Genomic DNA, 13672 nt, shown 5'->3' with positions numbered 1-13672 from the left:
ATGGAATTAGACGCACACCAGAGGTGATAATTCATCATATGGTTCGATGGGTCCTCTCCTGATTTGCCTTCAAAGTTAGGAATATCACTAGGCAACTTATTCAGCATTGGCAGCCAAAACGGAAGATAGTTAATGGGATCGTTCGTAAAGCATGACAAGCCAGGCAAGTCCAAAGTTGCGATAAATGGTAACAGACGATTAGGGTCCCTAAAACTCTGGGTCATGAGACCAGCCCCAGGAGGAGGATATCGAGGATAACTAGGAATTGGAATTGCATTTGGGATATTATATCCTCCCGGAAAACCAGGATTAACCGAACCATACTGGGGTTGTTGAGGTTGTTGATATGTATACCTAGGGTATAGTTGATACTAATAGACTGGCTACTGCACAGCAGGACCGAATTGGTACTGTCCCTGGTACGGGTGATAAGTAAATTGAGGTTGACTTGTGACAACCGTACTTGAACCAGGTTGTCCTACAGGCATTTGAACCGAAGTTTGAATTGTGGATCCAGACTGAGGTAAAGATGTCTGAGGAGTTGATACAAGAATAGTAGAAACCAGAGCTGTCGATACTCCAGAAGTAGGTGGGGTAGATTGAACAGATGTTGCAGCAATTGCAGCAGCCGTTTGAGGTGGAGTACGAGGCCTACTAGGCCTAGGCTGAGAAACTACAGAAGGTACAGAAGTTTGAATAGTAGACTGGACAGGTTGCTGGGGTGAACCAGAAACTAAGGGATGTCCATTTTGAGATGACAATTGTACATTCGGTTGCAAAACCTGTTGAGTTTGAGATGGATCCCACACTAAGTTCATTCCGGGGAACAGACCCATAACAGGTTGAGAATATTGAGGACCATAACCGGGTTGAGGGTAGGGTTGATAATTCAGAGGTACATTTCCAGTTCCTTAAACATATGATTGACCGGAAGGTGGTTGGAAACCTTGGTTCTAGTACTGACCTTGAGGTTGATAACCCTGAGGCACGTACTAATACTAGGGTTGACCTTAAGGTACATATTGATACTGGGGTTGACCCTAAGGTACATATTGAGTCTGGGGTTGACCTTCAGGAACGTACTATCCCATAGGTATGTACTGTCCTTGAGGTTGCCCCCCAGGCGCAAATGGGGTACCTTGAGGTTGCCCCCCAGGCGATAATTGAGGACTTTGAGGCTGTCCCCAGGCGGTAACTGGCCACCTTGAGGTTGAGGATTAGGCATGGTACCTAACATCATGAGAATATCTTCTACACTCAATGGCTTAGTTCCATTATTTCCAGTTAATAACCCTTTTTCAATGGGTTGAGGAGATGCTCGCGAAAAAGTACCAGTAAGTGACTGATACCCAGAGGGAATAGAAGGACCGCCGTACAAAAAGGTTTCTGGAGATTGAGAAAACATGGACGACTGTCTTGACATATTTAATGGAGGATAGTAACCCATACGTGTTGGGTGATAAGGAATATGAGGTGGTGAAAAACTTAGTCCCAGGTTTTCCAAAAAATTGGTTAATGAAAGATACCAAGCACTGCTCCTAGGTGGACTATAAAAGATTGATTCACGCTCCCTAAGTTCTATAACAAGTTGATTTTCAGGGATAGGGATACCTTCCTCTTCCAGAGTAGCAAGTTCTTCAATAGCTATAAGTCTAGAAGGAAGAGTTTGGGTAATTATTCTTTCTACCCTGAGTGAACCAGGACCACTAGAAGTTGGAGAGGTAAATCTCGATGTTGGAGTAGTGGCAAATTTAGTTTCAGGTTTGGATATTTCAGGTTCCTCACCTAAATCACTAGTAGATGAAAGGCTAACAGTAATTTCAGAAACAGACACAGATTGTGGATTATAATCTGCTACTAGAGCTTGAAAATCAGGACATACCACCAAAGAAGACTCTCCTTCTTCAGGTGACCCAACTCTACTGTCTCTAGGAGTTACGAGGGCTCTTAACCCATCAGGCTGGCTCGATGAAAACTCAGGAGGTTAGCATGGAAGTCTACGGGACTTCCTCGGTAATTCAACCACGATTAAATATTTTAACTACTTCACACGAAAACAAAGTAAAATCTCAATGAAAACCACCTAAAGCCTCTAAAGAACCAAACAAATTTGAATCACACGTCTAAAGAATCTAGGAGATCAAACCACACACAAACAGTAACTTTCCGTACTGAAAACACTAGTTGGTGATGAAATCCAACGTCGCAGAGTTCAATACAGAAATGGCAGTTGGAACAGTTATCCTGGCAACCTGCTTAATGAATAGACTGGCACAAGTTCCTCCACTAAACCGTCTCGAGTGAAGAGAACCCCCCAGAAAATCCAAGTGAGTCTAGCCAACGTCTGCTCCAGGTACAGTGGGATCTTCCCTCCACCGTCACCTTAGGAAGAATCCTATAGAATATCGTCACTATGGTTACCAACGGAAACAAATATACCTGGGGGAATAGTCTATGATCGGATACGCATGCAAGGGCAGAGTAACAAGCTCAATTCCCTTGAAGGCTCCTTGACATAATCCAAGGTTTACCAACAAGTGACCCCAGGCTCCTCGATAATAGTTAATCCGAGGTTTATCATTTTTAATACGTGAATATTTGGCGTCATTCCCAATGAGGAAGCATTGATTCCCACACTAGTTCAGACACGATCTCGTGCTTCTCCTTTAAGAGGAGCTTTCCCAAAGCATAGATGCAACAATTGGATTTTTCTCCTACCATAAGATATAGCTACTTGTTTGTTTTACTGTCTTGGAGAGTTAATTACTCCCTACTACAAGACACTAGCCTAAGCTATGTTGGTGTAATAGTGCCCTAGAAATAAAAAGATTACTAGATAGATTTTACTTTAAGCGTTATTTTCATTGGTTTTTGTTTAAGTCAAGAGGTGTGGAGATGAAACTTGTGGTGTGAAGACTCGACTCGAAATCACTAAAAGATGCACTTAAGATGATAAGAAATTTTTTCCCTTCAATGAATTTCTAGCTAGGAAAGAGTTTGAGAATGCAAATGCTTGTAAACACAAATCTTTCTTAACAAACAAATCAAAGAGGAGCTTTTTGTCTTTTCCAATGCACTCAAAACGAGACAACTAATTATTTTCACAAAAATTTCCTTTTTCTTTCAAACACTCAAATACTACAAAACCAAACTTTTTCCAAAAGAGTTTTTTTTTTTTTTATAAAACACTCAAAACTATGGAAAATTCTAATCTTGAGATCTATAAACTATAAAAAACTATTTGAAGTAAAAGCTTACAAGATGTCTTTTCAAGGATGTTTTACTTAGCTATAAGCAAACTAAGGACTAATTTGTCCAGAATCACAAATCAGTCAAAAAACAACCAATTTTTGTTTTCTTTTCTAAAAATGAAATCCAAACTTTTAACACAAGTCTTTTCGAAGTTTCGCAAAGAGAAAACACAAGGTGGATTCCTCAACAAAGGAAAATTTTGCAAATGGTCAGACTCATAAGAAGGCCAGTAAAAACCAAGGTGATCTGAGGCTTCTACAGCTTCTAAGCTCTGAGCTACTACAAGACCAAAATGAAAACCAAGCCCGGTAACCAAAACTTCTAGGAATTTCACCTAAAACCCTAACACCAATGGAATTAACCTAAGAAAAGTTCTTGAAAAGTCACATGTAGGTCTGGGTATGGGATAATAACTTCTAAACAAAAACTAAGCTGACTAAAAGAGAAAATCTCAAGTTTTCCAAAATTTTGACAGGGTTCGTAGGCCCGCAATTCACACAAGTGCGGTACCGCTATGTGTGAAAAGCAAAAGTGCGGATAGGTCCACACTGTGTTGCAAGATGAGGGTGCGGTCCTCTCCCAAAGTTATGAAAAACAAAAAATAATCCAAGATCTACTAAATCTACCCAATTCCACACACAACAAGCCAAAAACAGAAACAAAAACAAAGTTTCTCAGGTCAAAGTAAAGCAAATCAAGAAATCAAGTCCCCAGTGGAGTCGCCATTTTGTCACATGGAATGAGTCGTTCTTGCGGACAAGATCGACCTCCCTAAAATCTAATGATATCTAGTGAAAGGCAAGCCAATCAAAAACTATCTTTCTCTAAATATGCAATTTATAAACAAAGGCAAACAAGTGTTTTAGGCCTACCTTGGGTCCAATGCAAGTTTGTGGAAGCCTCGCTCCTTTGATCCAAATGAGCTCCCTTGTAGCGAATCTGCAAACACAAACAAGCACACAAATTAAATAACACCTGAAAAGCCAATATCATAAAGCATACTTATCATGATGATCAAGGAATTCATGAAACAAATGACGTAAGACAATTTGTTGAGAAAAATGAATCTGATTGTATTAATTCAAACCAAAGAATAACTTTACAACCTGTGCCTTGATGCTGTACAGGCTCCTCCCAGGGTCCAGCAAGAAGTCTCCTCTACTTTGACAAGTTTCACTCTCTTCCCAATGAAGCCAAAAAGGTATATAATCTCTCCTCTCAAGCTTAACTAGGAAGTCTCAATTCCACCAACATTTACCTTCAAAAATGTTCAGCTTCTAACCTCCCTAGCAACCAGCCCAATGCCTTAATTTATAGTGCAATGGAGGGAAGTTACTAGGTCCTCCTTCAAAGGGATAAAGCCCTCCTTCAAAGGGACAACTCCTCTCATCAAGGGATTAGCTCCTTCTCTTTTGGGATGCATGAACCACCTAAGAGCGAACAATCCACGTCAAAATTCCTTCTAGAATCATCTAGAATTAACCCAAAGTGACTTTTTTAGAATAAACTTGTGCCTTTTTGACTTTCACAGGGGTCTACACCCACTCCTTTAGAGACAAAGCGGTCAGGTCCGCAGGTAATGTGAATAGGGGGTGCGGGACTGCAGGCAACAGTGAGAGAAAGTGTAGAACCAGAGCTTTGTTGATTTTTAATCTCTTTCTCTCATTTTCAAAGCTTGAAATGAAGAGCTGAGGTCTGAGACTTGCTTAGGAGGATAGTATAAGTGATGATAGACCCATACTGACTGCAAATAGTCATGGTGACGATATTTTTGTGTAACACTAACCCAGCTGTCCAAGTAGTCGACAACCTATCTGACTTACTATCAGGAAGAGAAGCACTTGTAAAATATGAGAACCCAGGGAATCCTATAGTTACGGTGCAAATCAATGGATACTCCTTCCCTAATGCCTTAGTTGATTTAGGAGCTGCAATCAATATTCTAACAACCACCACTTGTCAAAAGCTTGGCATTACATTATTAGATCCAACCACAACCTTATTGGAGTTGGCTGACTGATCGGTAGTTAGACCAGAAGGCACACTACATGATGTAATGGTATCTGTAGACTCTTGGGAATACCCTGCAAACTTGCTAATCATCAATCCTAAAAACCAACTGGATGGACATCCCTTAATTTTAGGTAGACCTTGGCTAGCAACTACTGACACTTACATTGGTTGTCGACAAGGTAGCATGACAATAACAAGAGGGAGTAATGTCAAGAATTTAGCCTTATACCCTCCAGCCCAGCCAAGTTTAACAATAATAAAAAAAAACAAACAACCTGTATCATACTTGACTGAAAACATTAGATCAACATTAACCATAGAAGACGCCCTCGAATTTAAAGACCAAAGCGAGGACGATATCATTAACAGCTTCATTAACCAACTAGAAACCAGATCCCATTTACAATGTCACATGATTGAGGCAGCATTTAATAATGATGTAGAAGAAGATCCCTTGAAAGACACTCATGATCAATCAATACCTACCACTTCTGTTTACAACAGTAAAACTATAGAAATTGAGCAAGGAAAAACTTTAAACATTAACAAAAATATAACCGCTGAACAAGAAGAAAAGTTGGTCCAACTACTGAGAAAATATAAGGAAGATTTTGCATGGGATTATCCTAACATGAAATGAATTGATCCCTAGTTGTGTGCCCACCACATTTATACAGAGAAGGATGCTAGACCCATTCGCCAACCCCAATAGAGATTAAACCCTCATCTCAAGGATATTGTGAAATCTAAATTAAAAAAACCTTTAGATGTAAACTTTATTTACCCAATATCTGATAGCAAGTGGGTCTCTCCACTAGTAGTGGTGCAAAAGAAGAATGGAAAGTGGCGGATATGTGTAGTCTATAGAGAATTGAACAAAGAAATCCAGAAATACCACTTCCCCTTTCCATTCATTGATCAGGTATTAGAAAAATTAGTAGGAAATAAATTCTTTTCTTTCCTAGATGGCTTCAGTGGATACAATCAGATTCAAATTGCCCCTAAAGATCAGGATAAAACTACTTTTACCTATCCTTGGGGAACATTTGCTTACAGAGTCTTACCCTTTGGGCTATGCAATGCTCCTGCCACATTTCAAAGTGCCATCCTTAGGCCAGATTTAATAAATGAAGGGCTCAAAGTATATATGGATGATTTCACACCTTATGGAGATGATTTTGAGCCAGCATTACAAACATTGGAGAAGGTGCTGCAATGATGTATTGCCACCAGACTCTGCTTGAGCCATGAAAAGTGTCATATGATGATGACCGAGGGACTCATATTAGGTCATTATATCTCAGTAGCTGGATAATAGGCAGGGAAAATTTTAAGAAACCCCCCTAAATTTATAAATATAATAAATGGGCGAATCTCCATGGTATATAGGAAAAATGGAAGGCGATTTTATCAATAATATAATATGTATATATAATTTTTTGGCGAATCTCTCACCAGGCATGGCGAATATTTTACTCAATTATAAAATCTTGTAAGATCTTTGCGATTCTTTCACTAAATAATAAAACTTTGTAAAGTGCTAGTGAATCTTAGCATAGGCTACATGCTAGTTTAATTCCCCCATTTAAATAGGCTACATTCCAGGTGAATACCATGGGTCAATACCATGTGCCATTTTGGTGAATACCATGGGTCAATACCATGTGCCATTTTTATTTTTATTAATTCTAATATTAGGGTTAATAATGGTTTTTTGCATGGTATTAATAGCAATCTAGTCCATGGTATTTGTCCCATAGTATTTTGGCCATAGGTTTCACCTAAATATAACCCATTTTTTGAGTGTTCGTAAATATAAGGTGACTTATGGAGTAAATATAAAAAAATGTTTTATTTGTTTACCATACCTCTCGTTTATTTATACTTTTATTAATTTACCATACCTCTTTTACAAATATGGTATTTGGCCCATAGGATTCACTTAAATAAAACCTCTTTCTTGAGCCTTCATAAATAGAACGAGGGTTATGGACTAAATGTAAAAAGAGGTTTTATTTATTTACGATACGTCTAGTTTATTTATATTTTTATTTATTTACCATACCTTTTGAGTAAGTATAAAAAGACGTTTTATTTAATTACCATACCTCCACTTTACTTATATTTTTATTTGTTTACACCCTTACATGTATATAAGGTGACTTATGGAGTAAATATAAAAAATGTTTTATTTATTTACCATACCTCTCATTTATTTATATTTTTATTAATTTACCATACCTCTTTTATAAATATGGTATTTGGCCCATAGGATTCACTTAAATAAAACCTATTCTTGAAAATGGGCGAACGGATTCACTTAAATAAAACCTATTCTTGAAAATGGGCGAATGGAAGGTTGTAAGTCCTAATTTCAAGGGCTAAATTTACGTTTTTTACCCTCTCCCTTAAAATAAGGTGGGCTATTTGAGGTGATTTGTAAAAATGTACTATCATACAAAATATTCGCCCACTAAAAATTTAAAACCCCTTAATTTCGCCAAAGGGCGAACATTCGCCCCTAAAATTATCCTTGATAATAGGTAGATTCGGCTAAAATTTAGATAATTTTGTTAATATCTACTCCTGCCACACAAACAAAGGTACCCAGTTTTTTGGGATTTTCTAGTTATTATAGAAGATTTATAGAGCATTTTTCTCAAATTGTTGCACCTTTATATGCACTGACAAGGAATGTTGATTTTATTTGGATAGACAAGTGTGATTGTGCTTTTGAGGATCTGAAAAAGCCTGTGTCGTCAGCCCCAGTGCTAAGGGGCCCAAATTGGGATTTTCCATTTCAAATTTCATCTGATGCTTCAGACACAGCAATCAGAGCAGTTCTTGGGTAGGAAGAAGATAAAAAGCCATATCCAATTTATTATATTAGCAAGAATTTATCTCTTTTTGAATTAAACTAGACTGTGACTAAAAAAATAATTTTTAGCTTTAATACATGCTGTAAATAAATTTAGACATTATATCACTAGGTATCCTGTAGTTTTATATACATATCACTCTACCATAAAATATTTAGCAAATAAACCGGTTACAAATGGAAGAGTGACAAGATGGTTGACTCTCTTGCAGGAATTTGACATCACAATTAAGGATCGACTTGGAAAAGAGAATATTGTAGCTAATTTTGTCTCACGAATGCCAAAGCCAGTGGACGCAACAACAGTCGAAGATCAATTTCTCGATGAACATTTGTTTGCCGTTACTATTAGAAGACCATGGTATGCCGACATTGCAAATTACTTAGCAGTAGGCAAATTACCTAAGCATCTAATGCCTAATGAACGTAAACAAATAGTGCAGCGCCATACCCAATTCTCTTGGATTGGGGGCTACTTATTTCATACAGGGGCAGATATGCACATCAGAAGATGCCTCCGAGAAGATGAAGTATTTGACATTCTGAAAGCATGCCACGATGGGCTGTGTGGCGAACATTTTGCAGACCATAGGACTGGTCACAAAGTTTTACAAACAGGCTATTACTAGCCCACTATTTTTAAAGATGCTAGAAAGTTTGTTCAAGCCTGTCATAGTTGCTAGAGGGCGCGACGCCCTGGAAAATCGGATGAAATGCCTCTGAACCCGCAGTTACTAATTGAGCCATTTGATCGATGGGCACTCGATTTTATCGGTCCTATTAACCCATCATCAAATCTGAAAACATACATACTCAGAGCGCACTACCAAGAGCTACAGAAGATTTAGTAATACATTTTCTTTTCCAATTATTTGTGCGATATGACCTCCCGAGGGACATAATTATAGATGGAGGACTGCAATTTGTAGGTAATAAAATCGCTGCAATATTAAAAAATTACGACATTTTGCACAAAATTACAACCCCATACCACTGACAAGCGAATGGCCAATTAGAAAGCACTAATAAGGTGATTGAGGCAACACATACAAAAATAGTCACATCACACAGATGTGACTGGGCTTCAAGATTGTTGTAAGCCTTGTGGGTATACCGAACAATGTGGAGAAACAACACCGGGTATTCACCATATCAATTAGTATTTGGAATAGAACCCATCTTTCCAATCGAATTTGAAATTCAAACATTAAGAACAATACAGGAGGCAGGTTTTAATTTAAATGAGGCCCAAACTAATAGATTACAACAAATAAATGAGTTAGATAAAATCACAATCTTAGCTCTTCAACACACTGCATTAATTCAATAGCAGAGAGCAAAGTGGCATGACGCCCTAATTAAAAAGAAAATATTCCACAAAGGAGATTGGGCACTCCTATCCTATTCCAGGTTTCAAGATTTCCCTGGAAAACTCCAGACATGATGGCTTGGACCTTATGAGATACAAAAAGTGCATGACAATGGCACCATTACATTGACTACCATCGATGGATCTGGCCATTCTTTCAAAGCAAACAGTCATCGAGTGCGACTTTATCATAAACCGCTTACTCGGGAATCCTTTTACCAGCAATTATGGGAAGATTCTACTATGCATATTCTTGCTGAGGAAGATAACAACTCCTCAGCATTAATTCACTAAACAATTCCTTTGATTCTGAATTTTTTACATAAAATTTTCTCTTTAATTGTGCTTGTATAAACTGTTTTTTCGTACAGATTTTTACTGTTGTTCCATTTAAGGAACAACTTTTGTTCCTCTTAAGGAACAGTTGTCGTTCCTCTTAAGGAACAACGATCTTGTGTGCCTATATTTTCGTGTTGTTCCTCTTAAGGAATAACAATCTTGCGTGTTTTTATTTGTTTGCTGTTCCTGTTAAGGAACAGTTGTTGTTCCTTTTAAGGAATAGCAACCATTCCTCTTAATGAACAACATCTTTGCATGTCTCGTTTGACATTTTTATTTTTGTTGTTCCTCTTAAGGAACAACAGTCATTCCTCTTGAGGAACAACACCTCCGCGTTTTTTATTTTTTTTCGTTGTTCCTCTTTAGGAACAGTTGTTGTTCCCCTTAAGGAACAACAGTCATTCCTCTTAAGGAACAATATTTCTGCGTGTTTGTATTTTTGTTGTTCCTCTTAAGGAACAGTAGTCATTCCTCTTAAGGAACAATATTTCTGTGTGTTTGTATTTTTGTTGTTCCTCTTAAGGAACAACTACTGTTTTTCTTAAGGAACAGTAGTCGTTCCTCTTAAGGAACAACATTTCTGCATGGTTGTATTTTTGTTGTTCCTCTTAAGGAACAACATTTCTACGTGTTTGTATTTTTGTTGTTCCTCTTAAGGAACAACACTTCTGTGTGTTTTTATTTTCGTTGTTCCTTTTAAGGAACAACAACCATTCCTCTTAAGGAACAACACTTCCGCATGATTGTATTTTCGTTGTTCCTCTTAAGGAACAACTATTGTTCCCCTTAAAGAATAGTCGTCGTCCCTTTTAAGGAACAACATTTTCGCATGTTTTTATTTTTTCTCTCCCTCTTAAGGAACAGTTGTTGTTCCTCTTAAGGAACAAAAAGCATCCCTCTTAAGGAACAACAACTCTGCGTGTTCATATTTTTTTGTTGTTCCATCTAAGGAACAAATGTCGTTCCTTTTTAAAAAGGAATAGCAGTTTCGCTAATTTTTTTTACTTTTTGCCATTCCTTTTAAGGAACAAAAGTTTTGATTTGACGTGTTTTTAAGTTGTTCTGTCGAAGGATCAACACTTTATTTTGTGCTTGCTTTACTTGCTATTCTGCTTAGGGAATATTTGTTGTTCCTTTTAAAGGAACAACAATTTTGCGTGTAATTTTTTTTCTTCTATGCCATTCCTATTTAAGGAACCGCAGTTTTGTGTGCAGGTGTTCTTTTTGTTGCTCCTCTTAAGAAATAATAGTTGTTCCATCTAAGAAACAACACTTTTTGAGTGCATTTTTTGTTGTTTCTCTTAAACAACAACATTTTTTGAGAGAATTTTTGTGAATAATGTTTCACTTTTCATGATCCTTTCAAGGCAAAGATACAAATTTATGCAAGGACACAAAAATTAAAGCTTGCTTAAATAAGAAAATCAAAGAAAAATTGTCATCTTTAATGAGATTGCTTTGTATTGATAACAAAAAGGAAAGGACACAACTATCTATATCACTTTGCCATATTTATCTTCACTAAGACTTAATTTGATTGATATTTTTATCATGTTGGTTCTTCCGTAATTCTCATAATTCTCTTTGATTATTATTATTGAATAAGAATAAGGGCATATTTTTTTCCATTCAGATGTTCAGACTTCTTCCACCATCCCTACTCTTAAGGAGTGTTGAGCCATCCTCTATGTATAAATAGGAAGTGCTATATAAAAGAAAAGAAAAGAAAAAAAAATATGTATATATGATTACTGACAATTCTATGATTTTCCAGATGGAGGATAGGGGGTCTCATCAAGGACCAGCCTACCATGATCATAAGGAAGCAGTGAAGTGGAATTCCCACTATGGCCACCACACCAGGGATATGATCCATGGGCACATCAGAAAAATAAAAGTCCTTGGAACATAAGGTCTCATCATGAGTCGGCCTGCCCACCTTTCACTCCTTCCTGGTGAATGGCATTGTGATTCAACTGGTTACCAAACCATCACAATGACCTCCATTTTGATATCAAAAAGCATTTTCCTAGGCATACATAAAGGATTATGGATCCAAAGGGTGAAAAAGCAACTTTGTCAAGGTTATAAACACGTATGGGCAACAAAGCTCTGTTGATGGTATTGGAGTCATATTTTTCAACACCAATAGTAACTCTAAACCCTTTTCTTATTTTTTTTTCTTCATTAAAAAAGAGATTATGTTCCCAATTCCCTTTGAACCTTTTATGCATGAAATATTGTTAAAAAATTCAATCATAACACTTTTAGTGACATAATGACCGCATAACATTTTACCTATGTCAGCTGTCCTCTTCACTTTTTCGCATCACTCCATAGCATCTCCATATCTGTCCATGATTTCATCATAAGCCTTGATTTTAGCAATTCGATACTTTTTGTGATCTTGTCATGAATAGGTACAACTTTCCCTTTCTATACTGTACGATTGTCGTCCAGTACGCTACTCCTCCATCTAACTAGTCGAGGATGACCTATCACATTTCAGGGGGGCGCCGGTGACTTCCAAAATACTCCTGCATATGTGTCAGTTTCCTATTCGAAGGTACTAGACTGCATCAGATCCCTTAATAGCCAAGTTTTAACGGTATTAATGTTAAAAAAGGGACATTATCTGATATGCAGAGTTTGTTGTTCCATTGTTATCTCTGTGTATTTTTGTGTAAAATTAACAGTGTGCAGAACTTAGACAGAATGGGAGGGTGATCAGTATGCAGTGAGCCATAGGAACTAAGAGTTTCTGACGCTACACGAGAAATTTGGGTAAGAGTAGGATGGATCGCCTACTTTACACGACTACAACAGCCCCATGAAGCCGTGGCTATCGAATTTTTGCAGAATTTGCTGGAAGATCATTCCATAGTAAGAGGAAGGCAAATAACAGTGACAGATATAGTGATTGTAGAGGTATCTGGACTACCAGCACTGGGACCCATATGGACACATAAGAAATTGAGACTTCAAGACGCCATGGCCAGCTTTTGGGACGAGGGACAAAACCTGACCATTAAAGGAAAAGGAGTCCAACCTTCATCTCTGGGAGAACCATGGATGGAACTAGATAGGTTAGTGCAGAGCTACATTACATGTGATGGGAGAAAGGATGTGGTAAGACCACGCCACCTCAAATTATTATTAGTACTAAAACAGAAATGTGTTGTAAATTTGCCTGCATATTTAAATTTTTTGCTGCATGATGCTGCTCAGAGGATAAAAAAATCCTGTCATATAGGTACTGTAGTGAGCCGCCATTGTTTAATTCGATTGATAGTAAGTTATAACCTCGCTCAGCAACAGACCAGTTGGGAAGAATTGGTATTTTCTATAGACGGGGGACTAGCTTTACCCGCCCCAAAAAGAAAAAGAACCACCAGCACAGCAAGCAGACCTCAAAAATGCAGACACTCTTCCAGATTAAGAATAGGTAAGGGAATGTTTGAGAACCTCTAGGGTAGCAGCAGCCAACCCTTAGAATTACACAGTTCTGAAAATGAGCAACCCTCACAACCCGAAGGAGGAAATAACCAAGAATCAGAATTGGAGGAGGAAACTGAGCACACTAGTGCAGAAGAGAGGGAGGAAGCAGAACTTCCCTTAACCCCCACCGCAAATCCACCATGGAAACCATTACAAGAGGATGAATTGGCCTAGATTTTGGCTAATATGGGTGAGTATATTCAGCCCCAAAGTCCACTCAACCCCAATACTAAGGTAGAGCAATCACAGGAACACCCTACCCACGATAAGAATACATCAGAGGAAATAAATGATGAGGAAGAAGCAGGAGCAGAAGCCACTCA

The sequence above is a fragment of the Pinus tabuliformis genome, chromosome Q, assembly GCF_031772625.1.
Source record: "Pinus tabuliformis cultivar Carrire ecotype Pingquan chromosome Q, CPIR1, whole genome shotgun sequence".
NCBI classification, from domain to species: Eukaryota; Viridiplantae; Streptophyta; class Pinopsida; order Pinales; family Pinaceae; genus Pinus; species Pinus tabuliformis.
Note: the sequence above shows the minus strand (reverse complement) of the source record.